Below are 13,170 nucleotides of genomic sequence, written 5' to 3' on the forward strand. Positions count from 1 at the left end.
TTGTTTTTTTTTTTACTTTGCTTGTAATGGCGGTGGCGGCAGCCGGTCAAAAGACCGGCTGCCGCCCCCGCCCCTGACGAAGACCTGCCGAACCGCCGCCGGGACCTGCGGCGAATCCCGGGAATGTCGCCGGGAGTGACATTCGGGAAAAGTAAGTCCCATCCCGGGGGGGGGGGGGGCGGGGGGCGGGGGGGAGGAGAATTTCTCCCCGAAACTACTTCGGGGGGCCGAATACGTTGGCACTCGGCCCCCCGAAGTTTCGGGGAGAAATTCTCCCCCATCCCTATTTGAAATGCATTGCAAGAAGAATGGATGAATTTTGACAAGAAGTTGGCAGGGTGGTGCTGAAAGGTCTCCAGCACATCTGAGGGGTCGCAGGATGAGGAAGGTTGGGTTAGACTGTGTGTGTTAGAGGATGTGTGACCCACATCGCCTTCAGCATTAAGGAAGGGTTTTAAACTCCAGGGGCCAATCTTCATGGAAACGGTGTGAGAAGTACTTTCATGTTATACCTGGATTTTCATGACATTGGTTTTGGTCCACCAGGGGCACATGATGTAAGAAAAGCAGAGTATACATTATTTAAAGATGTAGTTTCCCATGTCACACACTTGAAACCGCCATAGTTCATTCTTGGGTGGGCTCTATCTAGCCTGTAGAACTGATCATCATCAACGTGTAGGTGCTGCTCAGCAAATGAGAGAGGATTTTTCCCCACCCCTGTCCACCCTCCTCTGTTCAGGGATGTTTTCATCCCTGTAGTTTGCCCCACTGTCAGGAGCGCTCTGGAGGCTTCTCCCAGTAGATTCCAATAGCCAAGTCAAGACACAGACAAAAGGATTTCTTTTCAAAGTTTAATCCTTTTATAACTTAATGACTTTTTCAGATGCTAATCACCAGCGACTAAAGCAAGGAACAGCAGGGTAGCCTAAGCTTCAAGTAGTCAGTTGATCCACATTTGAAAGAGAGCCACTTGAAGACTCAGAACTTATGGGCTAGGGAGAGATCCTTCCTCTTTCCCTTGGGTCCATGGGAGGCGGCCGTTGCTTGCGCGCCAAACGGGCGCTATGCCTCCTTTCCGCGCCCTCCATCGCTTGTCACTCTTTGTGTATGCGTCAAGTGTCTAAGAAGCCCCCCTCCCGCATTCCCTCACTACCCGGGTCGCTATCTATCTCTGGAATGCTAGCAGGTAGTGATGTACGAAAATCACTTACCTTTCGGGGATTATGCTGATGGTGTGGGGGGAGGCGTTCCGTCCCTCCCCCTGGAATCCTGGCCGGCCGGCTGTGCTCCGCAGCGATTCTGCGGAGTGGCCAGCCGGCTCCTCCAGCAGGCGAACATCTGGCCACTGGCTAGCACGGACGCAAATAGCGGAGGCCGTAGCCGTGATAGGCTATGTAAATGTTTACATAGCCTATCATGGCTGATTAAAAAAAAAAAAGTGCATACGCAAATGGCGGCTATTTGTGTTCCCCTTATTTTTGCCGTCTTAGTCTACATAAATGTTTACGTAGACTAAGACGTGCCAAAATAAGGAATGCAAATGGCAGTGGCTGTGGCTGCCGCCATTTATATATGCGCGTTGTTGTTGGTTTTTTTTAAGTCAGCTGTGATAGCCAAAGTAAACATTTACATAAACACATTTTTTTTAAACCTAGCCGTGATAGGCTACGTAAATCTTTACGTAGCCTATCACGTCTTTTTTTTTTTTTTAACTGGAAATGGCAGTGGCTGCAGCCACCGCCACTTAACCGCCGCCAGAGCCGCTGCTGGAGCCGCCACCGGAGCCACCACCGCCAGGAAGATCCGGCCCAGGTAAGTCTCAGCCCAGGGGGGGCGGGGGGGACAGACCATTCCGCTACCGATTTTGGGGGGATGAATATGCTTGCATTCGGCCTCCCCGAGATTTGTGGCGGAATTCTCTGACATCCCTAAGGTTTAGTGTCATTGTCCTGCTGGAGGTGACCCTCTGCCCCAGTCCCAGGTCCCTGGCAGAATGAAACAAGTTTACCTTTAGAATTGCCCTGTATCTGGCTCCATCCATCCTGCCCTCAATACTGATGGGTTGCTCAGTCCCCATCGATGAAATGCATCCCCACCACATGATCAAGGATGTACGAAAATCACTTACCTGTTCACGGATTATGCTGATGGTGGTGGGGGAGGTGCTCCGTCCCTCCCCCCGGAATCCTGGACGGGGGAGGAGGCGCTCCGTTCCCCCCCCCCCGGAATCCTCATTGGCTGGCTCTGCAGCCGGCCAGGCCCAGCCAGGCCAGAGCCGTATGAAACCGGATTTCTGGCAGCAGAGGGCTCTGGGGAAAAACAAAACAAAACCGTGCATGCAAATGGTGGCGGCTACGGCCACCACCATTTGCGTTCCTTATTTTTGATGTCTTAATCTACGTAAATATTTACATAGACTAAGACAGCTAAAATAAGGGGAACGCAAATAGCATAGTGGACGCTATTTGCATTCCCCTTATTTTCACCGTCTTAGTCTACATAATTATTGACGTAGACTAAGATGGCCCAAAATAAGGAACGCAAATGGCAGCAGCCATAGCCGCTGCCATTTGCGTATGTCTTTTTTTTTTTTTTTACGCAGTCGTTTTAGGCTACCTAAGGTTTTACGTAGCCTAAAACATCTGGGTTTAAAAAAAAAGTGTATGCAAATGGCGGCGGCCATAGCCGCCGCCGTTTGTGTGTGCCTGTTTTTTTTTTTACCCAGACATTTTAGGCTACGTAAAGACTTATGTAGCCTATCATGTGGGTGTAAACAACAAAAAAAAATCCCTGCAAATGGCGGTGGCGGCAGGCGCTCAGAAGACCAGCCGCCGCCGGAGCCGCTGCCGCCCGGAAGATCTGCCCCAGGTAAGTCTCGTTCGGGGGGGGATCCGCGGGGGGGTGCGGCATGGCAGGCCGTTCCGCCACAGATTTTGGGGAGCCGAATTCACTGGCATTTGGCCTCCCTGAGATCCGTGGCGGAATTCTCTGCCATCCCTACATATGATGCTGCCCCCAGCATGCCCCACCGTGGGGATGGTGTTCTCAGGCCAATGAGCACTGCAGCCTATGCACATGCTCTACTGACTGAGCTATGGCCCCTCCCTCTGTAGATCCAATCAAAATATATCTTGAAGACTTTGAGTATCATGACTTGGGGGGGTGCTATATAATGAGGGCTAGTTTTTACAAAGTTTGCTAGTTGAACATCGAAACGTAGATGAGAGGAGGAGCAGTCAGCCTCCAATCTAGAAAGGAAGTATAAAACAAAGGTAGCCAGGTGATTTTTTAAATCTCCTTTGGCAACCTATGTTCGCCCTACACACACTGCATTTGGGGAAGGTCATTCCACTACCTTTCTGGAGTTATGGTGCCTTGCATAAGTATTCACCCCCCTTTGACTTTTCCACATTTTGCTGTGTTACCAGCTGGAATTCAAATGGATTTAATTAGGTTTTCTATTCACTGATCTACACAAAGTAGTCCATATTGTTGAAGTGGTGGTGGGGTAATCTCCGTATCCTACAAAATTATTGACAAAGAAAGAACAGAAAGGTCTTCATTGGATAGGTATTCACCCTCTTTGCTGTAACATGCATAAATAATGAACAACCAACTGCCCTCTGAGGTCACATGATTTGTTGAATGGAGTGCACCTGTGTGCAATTCAAGTGTCATGTGATCTCAAAATAAATGCACCCTTTTCTGGAAGGCTCCAGAGCTAGTGGGAGAGCATATCTAAACAAACAGCATCATGAAGACCAAGCAGCTATCACAACAACCCTGGGATAATGTTCTCATGAAGCACCAATCAGGATTGGGTTATAAAAAAATATCCAGAACTATTAACATCCTCCCAAGCACCATTAAATCCATTATTACAAAAAGAAAAGAATATGGCACAACTGTGATTCTAACTAGTGAGGGCCATCCACCAAAACTCAGTGACCAGGTAAGGAGGGCATTAATAAGAGAAGCAACCAAGAGGCCAATGGTAACTCTGCAGGGGCTGAAGAGATCCATGGCTGACATGGGGGAATCCGTCCTTGCAACAACTATCACCCGGATGCTCCACAAAACTTGGGATTAAGAAAGGGTGGCAAGAAGAAAGCCATTGGTGGGAAAAAAAACCCTATGAAATCTGCTTTGGATTTTACCAAAAGGCATGCAGGAGACATAGCAAACATGCCACATGCCAGTGCATTCAGCTCCCTGAAATCTGTGGTGGAACGGCCTGCCACACCGCACCCCCCCAACGGATCCCGCCCCCCCAACGAGACTTACCTGGGGCAGATCTTCTGGGCGGCGGCGGCTTTGGGAAATCTCTTCCTGTCTTTGCTAGGTCAGTTATGGGTTTGTCAGTCAAGGTCCCAAGGATAGACACAAGATCCCTTTTCGTTACTGGATGGTCCCCAAACCAGAACCTCCATACCTGGGGATTGTCAAACTGCTCCTGCATTTCAGATGGACTTGGATCAGTCTCCTGGCTCCAGACAATGACAACGGAGAACGGTTCATGAGCAGCTTCACACCTGTGGTGATCAGGAACGGAATTTGCATTGCCTTCTCAGAAAGCATTCCAGTGCTGGATCCTAGAAAGATGTTGAACATAGTTTCATATTTGATAAAGACACAGGTCAATGTAGTTGTTTGTCCAGTGGACTTTCAGATCATAGCAAAAGTAATATTCATAATGCATAGAGCTGAAAAAAGGACAAAACAATCTGTGGGGAAAGTTTGGATTGCAACGGCTCTGCAGGAAGTCAGCATCAGCTTGATGTACAGAATCCAGCATCAGCTGGATGTTGATTTCCAGCATACCCCAGTTTCTTTGTCCTTCTTAATCAAGAAAGACAGACGGACAAGGTATGACAATTTTGAATCATTTGTCACTGCTATCACACATTTTGTAGAGACAGCATTTGATTGTTCATATTCCAGTCATGTGCTGCCTGGGAAAGTCTGGGAAAGATGCAGAGAAAAAGAGACCTGGGAGGACCTGCCCCAGGATGTGATTGAAAGGATCCTATCTCAAGACTCCTACAGTGTTTACAGTTCCATCCAGGCTGTGGCACGGACCTTACATGCCGCATACTCCTCCCGATCAAATGGGATGAGGATGGCTGGCGGAGAGAAGCAGGCACTTCAAAGGTTCCAGCCATGGTAGGTATTCCTTCTCCTTCACACATTTCATTCAGTGATTACACTTGTACCCCCCCTTTCTTCCAAGGAGCTCAAGGTGGCACACATGTCGTCCTCCCCATCTTTGTCTTCACAACAGCCCAGTGAATTAGCTTAAGCTGAATGCTGGTGACTGGCCAAGGCCATCTAGTGAGCTTCCTAGAGAAACCATAGTGGGGAATTGAACCCACATGGGGGCAGGAATGTAGTGGAAGAGTTAGTGTATCAGGTGCCCCAGTCACAAATCCTTCCCTTGTTCAGTCAATATTCTTTTGAAAATCCACGCACAACCAAAAGGGGATTCCATGGCTGTACCTCCTACCCAGCTCCTCAACAATGTGCCAACCTGAGCTAGATGGGGGGGTGGGGGTGAGGCTGTTGGTAATGCTGGGGTCTCCTAGATAAGAATGTTGAGGCACTTCAACATTCATGCAGAGGCAGCCCTTTTGCTGTATCAGATGATATTCCTTTGATGATCTGGGTATGAGGGACAGAACATTGTCTATTTGTCATGTTGCGATCACTACCAGGATGGATTTCGAGACTTACAAGAATTGCCCACTTTGCCGTGAGTCACATAGCCTCAAGGAAAGACCTACCCACATTTACTGGACTTTAAACAGAACTCTCCTACCAACTGGGAATTCTGCATACAGGCTAAGATATCATATTCCAGCTATCATAATTAAACAGGGCTCAGTGGCCTGGAAGAATCAGTGTACATTAGAGCTCCAAATGGTCAGACCCAAGATGTACAACAGACTTCCCAGGAATTCCTAAGTGTTCTCTTTTTTCTATGTCATTCTAGTTACACCCTTTCCTGAGAGAATTCCATCTTCACAATACTTCTATGGATGGAGCTTATATGGATGAGGATGGGGAACTGGCATCTGACTTTCATATAGTCAATTGGGTGGTTTTTCCCAATAGGTCCACTGCTAGAGTGGATGTTGGGAGCATAGACAGACAGGCCTCCTCGGAGATCAAGTTCACCATCGATCAGAATGCCATTGTGTGGCCCAAGAGGTTAAACCAGGTAGTAGAAACTACTCGTTTCACTTGATGTCCTTTAATACTTCATTTGTTTCTTTTATTTCTACACCTTTCCAGGCAATCCGATATATGTGTACTGCAAAATTGTCTCATTGAGTTCATAGAATCATAGAACAGTAGGGTAGGAAGGGGCCTACAAAGACATCGATCCCAACTCCCTGCTCAATGCAGGAATCCAAGTCAGAGCATCCTTGACAGATGGCTCTCCAGCCTTGTCTTGAATGCCTCCAGTGTGGGAGAGCCCACTACCTCCCTAGGTAATTTGTTCCATTGTCATCTTGCTCTAACATTCAGGAAGTTCCTTTATTTTTCGCTGTTCTAGCCTACGTAAATATTTACATAGGCTAAAACGGTGAATCAAAAAGGGACGCAAATAGCGCCCGCTACACTATTTGCATTCCCCTTTATTTTCACCGTCATAGTCTACGTAAATATTTACATAGATTAAGACGGCAAAAATAAGGAATGCAAATGGCAGCGGCCGTAGCCGCTGCCATTTGCATACATGGATTGTTGTTGTTTTTTCCCCAGAGCCCTCTGCGGCCGGAAATCCGGCTGCGGACAGCTCTGGCCTGGCTGGGCCTGGCCGGCTGCTCTGCGGAGCTGTCGCGGAGCACAGCAGGCCATGGAGGATTCCGGGGGGGAGGAACGGACCCCCCTCCCCCCGGTGAGGATTCCAGGGGGAGGGATGGCACGCTCCCCCCCCACCATCAACATAATCCGCGAAAGGTAAGTGACTTTCGTACATCCCTAAATATGACAGGTGATTCTTTGAGGTCATTAAAAGAGGTGGAATTCAGACAATCTCACAATTTGTGGCTGGGTTCCAAACACCCTGTGTGGCTCTGAGCATATCTTCTTCTTCTTCTTCTTCTTCTTCTTCTTCTTCTTCTTCTTCTTCTTCTTCTTCTTCTTGTGTGGCTGGCCTGCACTGTTCTTCACTCATGATTTTAAAGACATTTTATTCTCTGTGGAATGGCAGTTGCTGTTGTTACAGGAATATCTTGGCTGTTGTTCCAGGAGAATCTTTTTGGGGATTATTTTTATTTTTGTAATGATGTGCAAGGGGTGGATTAGGGATGCTTTACGGGCCCAGTCCCATGGAGGTTTAGACAGAAAAGGTTCCTCTAACTCCCAGGATGCTTCAGAGAGCCATATTGGCTGTGGGGTGCTGAGAGTTGAATGACATCTTTCTGTCTTAACATACATAGGATTGTGCCTTCAATTGTTCATTTCAAGCACCATATTCAGACTGCCTCTGCCTTTGTTCCATCAACAGAAGAACAGCCACCAAAAAGGAGCCAGGGGGCACTACCTAAAAGCTCCCTGTTATACAAAGGTATAAATAGTTTTTACAGATATGTATAAAACTTTCAGACTAAGAAATTTTCCTGTATTCTCCTTCTCTTCATGGATAGGCTGTGCCTTTTTCTCGATGCACTGAAAGTTGTCAGCCTGGATTTGGCAAAAGGACTAAGGAAGGAGAGCCCCTCTGTTGCTATGCTTGTGTCCCATGTTCGGAAGGAACAATCTCCACTCAGGAAGGTGGGTGACTCTAGAGCCAAGAGCTGCTCTTTCGGAACAGGGCCCACGTGTATTGACATGTTCTGGGAAGGGTTGTTTTAGGCCCGGGTTCCTTTCTGTATTTTTGTTCCCATGGAAAGGAAGGAAAGTACTGTGTGTGTGTGTGTGTGTGTGTTTGTGTGTGTGTATGTATGTATAAATAATTTGTTTTACAGGATCTAGCAAGAAAGACAGGGGAAACTACAATGGAAGATTGGAATCGAGAATGTTGGGGGAAGGGAAACCAAAGGACAAGGCAAGGAAACTAAAAATCCTTTTTTTCTTGTTTCTTGAAAGACAGAAAGAAAGACAGAAAAAAAGACCAAGAGAAAGAAAGAAAGAAAGAAAGAAAGAAAGAAAGAAATAACTAATAAGAATGTTTGAATGTTTCAGATGGGTCAGGTGGCGTGGGTGGGTGGTGGTGGTGGTGAAGCCAAAGAGTAAGGGAAGGAATGTTTGAAAGTAATGTTTCTGGTTTTCTAAACAAATTATCTAGAAAAGAAAGAAAGGGAATAGTTGAACTGAAAGGGGCTGGGTGGGAAAGAATAAGAACAAAGCTTCAGTACAACACACACACACATCACAGATACAGCCTACTAACCAACACAGCTCTCTCTAACTGTAAGCAGCAGCTCTCTCTCCCACAGTGAGACAAACATAGGCTGATCTCCAATATATCCAGTATCCCATCCACCCTCCTCCACCACTATAACTGGTTGTAGACTGCTGGGTGATGTTCAGCCCAAATTTGGCTAATAGCATTGCCATTTGGCGAAGCTCCCTCCCTCCTCCTCCTCTCCCCTTCCCTCCTCGCTCCTCCTCCTCTCCCACTCCCAGGTCTTTCTCAGGTTGATACCTTGTGAAGACAGGCTGTCTAGGCTTCAGAAGGCATCAGAATATGTCCGAAGCTCCAAGGTGGATGGAGGCAATGCATCATGGACCTGCTTCACTTTGGACCAACTCGGTGCTGTTCTGATTTGCTTCAAATCGCATGGAGGTACCCTGAAGTGCCCCAATTGGCTTTGAGGTTTGGATTTAGCAATGAAGTGATGCACAGCCCTATTTTGCACAGCCACCTTAAGGCAGGCCCAGATGAAGTGCATTGCAGAATTCCAGTTTTGAGAGAACACTCCTGCTCCTTCAGAGAAGAGTAACCCCATGCAGAGCAGGCAACTAACCATGTTCCCGGACAGTGAAGCCACCGACCCACGGAGTGCCTTTACTTGTACAGAATCTAGAATCTCAGGCAAAATCTCGAGCAAGGGCATTCCTGGACCATCTTTCTGGGATTCTTTTCTGGTGGTGATGCACAGGACTGAACCTGCAAACTTCTCCTTGCAAAACACGTTCCCTCTCACTGAATGCAAGCAGAGCCCTGTTGGTTCAGATCAATGGACCATCTAGTCCAGCAGGCTGTTCCCAAAGCATCCAGCCAGGTGCTCCTGAGAAGCCCAAGCAGGACATGAAGGCAATGGCCCTCTCCTGTTGTTGCAAATTTGAACTGGTATGCAGAAGCAGACTGCTTTTCTATCTGCGGGAAGTACATATTTCTTAATTACGGGTTTATTCAAGTATTTTCATCTTGCTAAGCAAAACAAGGCTCCCAGGGCCTCCTACAATTGATAAAAAAAAGACGGTCCCTGCTGATGGGCTTATACTATAAAAAGACATGAGACACGATGAAAAGGGATGGGGAAGCAACAATATGGGGACCATGATCACAAGGTTTTGGTAGACCTCCATGAATGTATCTAATCTTTGTTTAATGCTACAGGCCACCACCACATACAGTGGCATGGCATTCTGAAATCTGGCCCCTTTTCAACCCTAATTCATTTTGTTAGTTTTTGCTCTCTTGTGCATCCTGGTTCCAACTTCCTCTCATGGCATCTATGCTTTCACCCTTAACATATCTTACAGGGCAGGGGTGGGCAGAACTCCAAATGTTTGGAATTCATCTTCCAGAAGCTTCTGCTCACATGGACAATGGAGTGGGGATGTTAGAGAATTCCGGCACAGATCCCAGGGAGGCCGAATTCCAGTGAATTTGGCCCCCCGGAATCTGTGGCAGAACGGAGCCCCCCCCACCCCGTGAAAGCCCGACAAAATGGAGACTACCTGGCTGCAGCTGCAGCTGCGGCTGCGGCAGCAGCGGCAACTCCATCTGCTGCCGTGCTGCTGCAGCCACAAATGGCAGACGTTGTAGCAGCCGCCATTTGCGTCCCTACGCCAGCCCATGATAGGCTATGTATATATTTACATAGCCTATCACAGCTAAAGCAGGGATGCAAATGGTGTCTGCAACGTAAATATTTGCGTAGCCTATCACGGCATTTGTGTCCCTGCTTTAGCTGTGATAGGCTGCGTAAATATATGCGTAGCCTATCACAGGCTTGCGTAGTGACGCAAATGACGTCCCCTATGCAGGATGCCATTTGCGTCTGCAGCAGCCCAGCAGTGGCTGGAGGCCCCGCTGCGGGTTGGCCCGGCTGGCGGCTCCGCAGCCTGGCCACTGAATGGAGCTGGCCAGGCAGGATTCCAAGGGGGAAGAACGGATCGCCTCCCCACACCTGCAGATCCCAGTGGAGCCAGGTAAGCGGGGTTTTGTACACCCCTACAATGGAGAGCAAGTTGGGATTTGATTTCCAAGACACCTGGAGATCTATTTTCTGTACACCCCTGTTTTGGAGGCTGCAATAGACCACTGACTAAGAATGATGTAAAATCGATTATAGCAGCTTTCTTCAACCTGATTCCAACCAGATGTTCTGGAGTTCAAATGTTGTCAGTCGAAATCATGATGTTCAATGGTTAGCAGTGCTGAGGATTGTAGTCCCAAACGTTTTCAGGGCACCACAGCTTGGATGAGGCTGGATTATAATAATCCTGCAGCTAGTCTTTCCTCCTCCCACTCCCCCCTCCTCCTCCTCCTCCTCCTCTTCTTCTTCTTCTTCTTCTTCTTCTTCTTCTTCTTCTCCTTCTCCTTCTCCTTCTCCTTCTCCTTCTCCTTCTCCTTCTTCTTCTTCTTCTTCTACAGATGCAGGCCATTGCGACAAGTGTCCAGATGATCAACATCCAAACAAGGACCGAGATCAATGTGTTCCTAAGCTGATCAACTTTCTCTCCTACAAAGAAATGTTGGGGATCATCATTACCTTCTTTTCCCTTTTCTTATCCCTCACCACTGGCCTTCTTTTAGTTATCTTCATTAAATATCGTGAAACCCCAGTAGTCAAAGCCAACAACCGCGACCTCACCTACATGCTCCTCATCTTTCTCCTGCTTTCCTTCTTGTCCTCCTTTCTATTCATTGGTCAGCCCCAGAAGGTGACCTGCCTTCTCCGACAAATTGCCTTCAGCATCATCTTCTCGGTTGCCATCTCTTGTTTGCTGGCCAAAACGATCATGGTGGTGGTAGCATTTCTAGCCACCAAGCCAGGCAGCAGGATGAGGAAATGGCTGGGGAGCAATTTGGCAAACTCTATTGTACTGTCTTCCTCTAGTGTTCAAGTTGGCACCTGCATTGTCTGGCTTGGAATCTCTCCTCCATTTCCAGACTCTGACATGCTTTCCCAACCTGGGCAGATCATCCTGCAATGCAATGAAGGGTCAACCATCATGCTTTATATCACACTTGGTTACATGGGCTTTCTAGCTGCCACCTGTTTCATGGTGGCTTTCCTAGCCAGGAAGCTACCTGGGGCATTCAACGAAGCCAAGCTGATCACCTTCAGCATGTTGGTGTTTTGCAGTGTGTGGGTGTCCTTTGTGCCCACCTACCTGAGCACCAAAGGGAAATACATGGTGGCTGTGCAGGTCTTCTCTATTTTGGCCTCCAGTTTGGGATTACAGGGTTGCATCTTCATCCCCAAATGCTACATTATTGTATTGAGGCCAGATCTGAATAAAAAGGAGCATCTGATGATGAAACCAAAAGACTGCTTATGATTGAAATAGACTGATTTTGTACATCATGGTGGTAATAAAAACCAACGTACCTGCCTTGGGAGTGATTGTCATTTGTAAGCTATTCTAACCAATCTCTCTTCTTTCCAAATGCATTGCAAGAAGAATGGATGAATTTTGACAAAAAGTTGGCAGGCTGTTGCTGAAAGGTCTCCAGCACATCTGAGGGGTCCCAGTATGGGGAAGGTTGGGTTAGACTGTGTGTGTTTGAGGATGTGACCCACATTGCCTTCAGCATTAAGGAAGGGTTTTAAACTCCAGGGGCCAATCTTCATGGTAACGGTGTGAGAAGTATTTTCATGTTATACCTGGATTTTCATGACATTGTTTTTGGTCCGCCAGGGGCACATGATCTAAGAAAAGCAGAGTATACGTTATTTAAAGACGTAGTTTCCCATGTCACACATTTGAAACCACATTTGAAACCACGTTGTTGGGTGGGCTGCATCTAGCCAGTAGAACTGAACATCGTCAATGTGTAGGTGCTGCTCAGCGAATGAGAGAGGCTTGTTCCCCACCCCTGTCCACCCACCTCTGTTCAGGGAGGTTTTCATCCCTGTAGTTTGCCCCACTGTCAGGAGCGCTCTGGCGGCTTCTCCCAGTAGATTCCAATAGCCAAGTCAAGACGCAGACAAAAGGATTTCTTTTCAAAGCTTTAATCCTTTTACAACTTAATGACTCTTTCAGATGCTAATCACCAGCGACTAAAGCAAGGAACAGCAGGGTAGCCTAAGCTTCAAGTAGTCAGTTGATCCCCATTTGAAAAAGAGTCACTTGAAGACTCAGAACTTATGGGCTAGGGAGAGATCCTCCCTCTTTCCCTTGGGTCCATGGGAGGCGACTCTTGCTTGTGCGCCAAATGGGCACTACGCCTCCTTTCCGCGCCCTCCATCGCTTGTCGCTCTTTGCATCTCGGTCGAGCGTCTAAGAAGCCCCCCTCCCGCATTCCCTCACTACCCAGGTCGCTATCTATCTCTGGAATGCTGGCAGGAGGAATCTCTGCCAGTTGCTGAGCCTGTGAGGGATGAGCTGGCCCCTCTCCCATGGATACCTGTTTCTCCTCAGAGTCTGAACTGCTCTGAGGCTCTCTGGGCTCAGTTTCCACCCTGACACCCACACCTCTCCCTTCTCATCCACCATTGGGATATTGTGACAGATTCAAAGAAAGTGCATATTATGAATGGGGGGGAAAAGGCTTCATATTGTGAATGAGTGAAGTGGCTACTGTGCAATTCTGAATGATTGAGACAGAGCTACTGATCTATGATAAATGGGAAAAACAGGCTATATATTGTGAATGGTCGAATTAATTACTGTGCTAGGCTTTATATCAGGATTGGGAAAACAGTACTGCTGTGATATAGTGAAAGGATGAAACAGCGTGAAATAGTGCTAAGGGGGAAA

Source organism: Heloderma suspectum, chromosome 2, assembly GCF_057233095.1.
Source record: "Heloderma suspectum isolate Gila_16-S chromosome 2, 16-S_ref, whole genome shotgun sequence".
Classification (NCBI taxonomy): Eukaryota; Metazoa; Chordata; class Lepidosauria; order Squamata; family Helodermatidae; genus Heloderma; species Heloderma suspectum.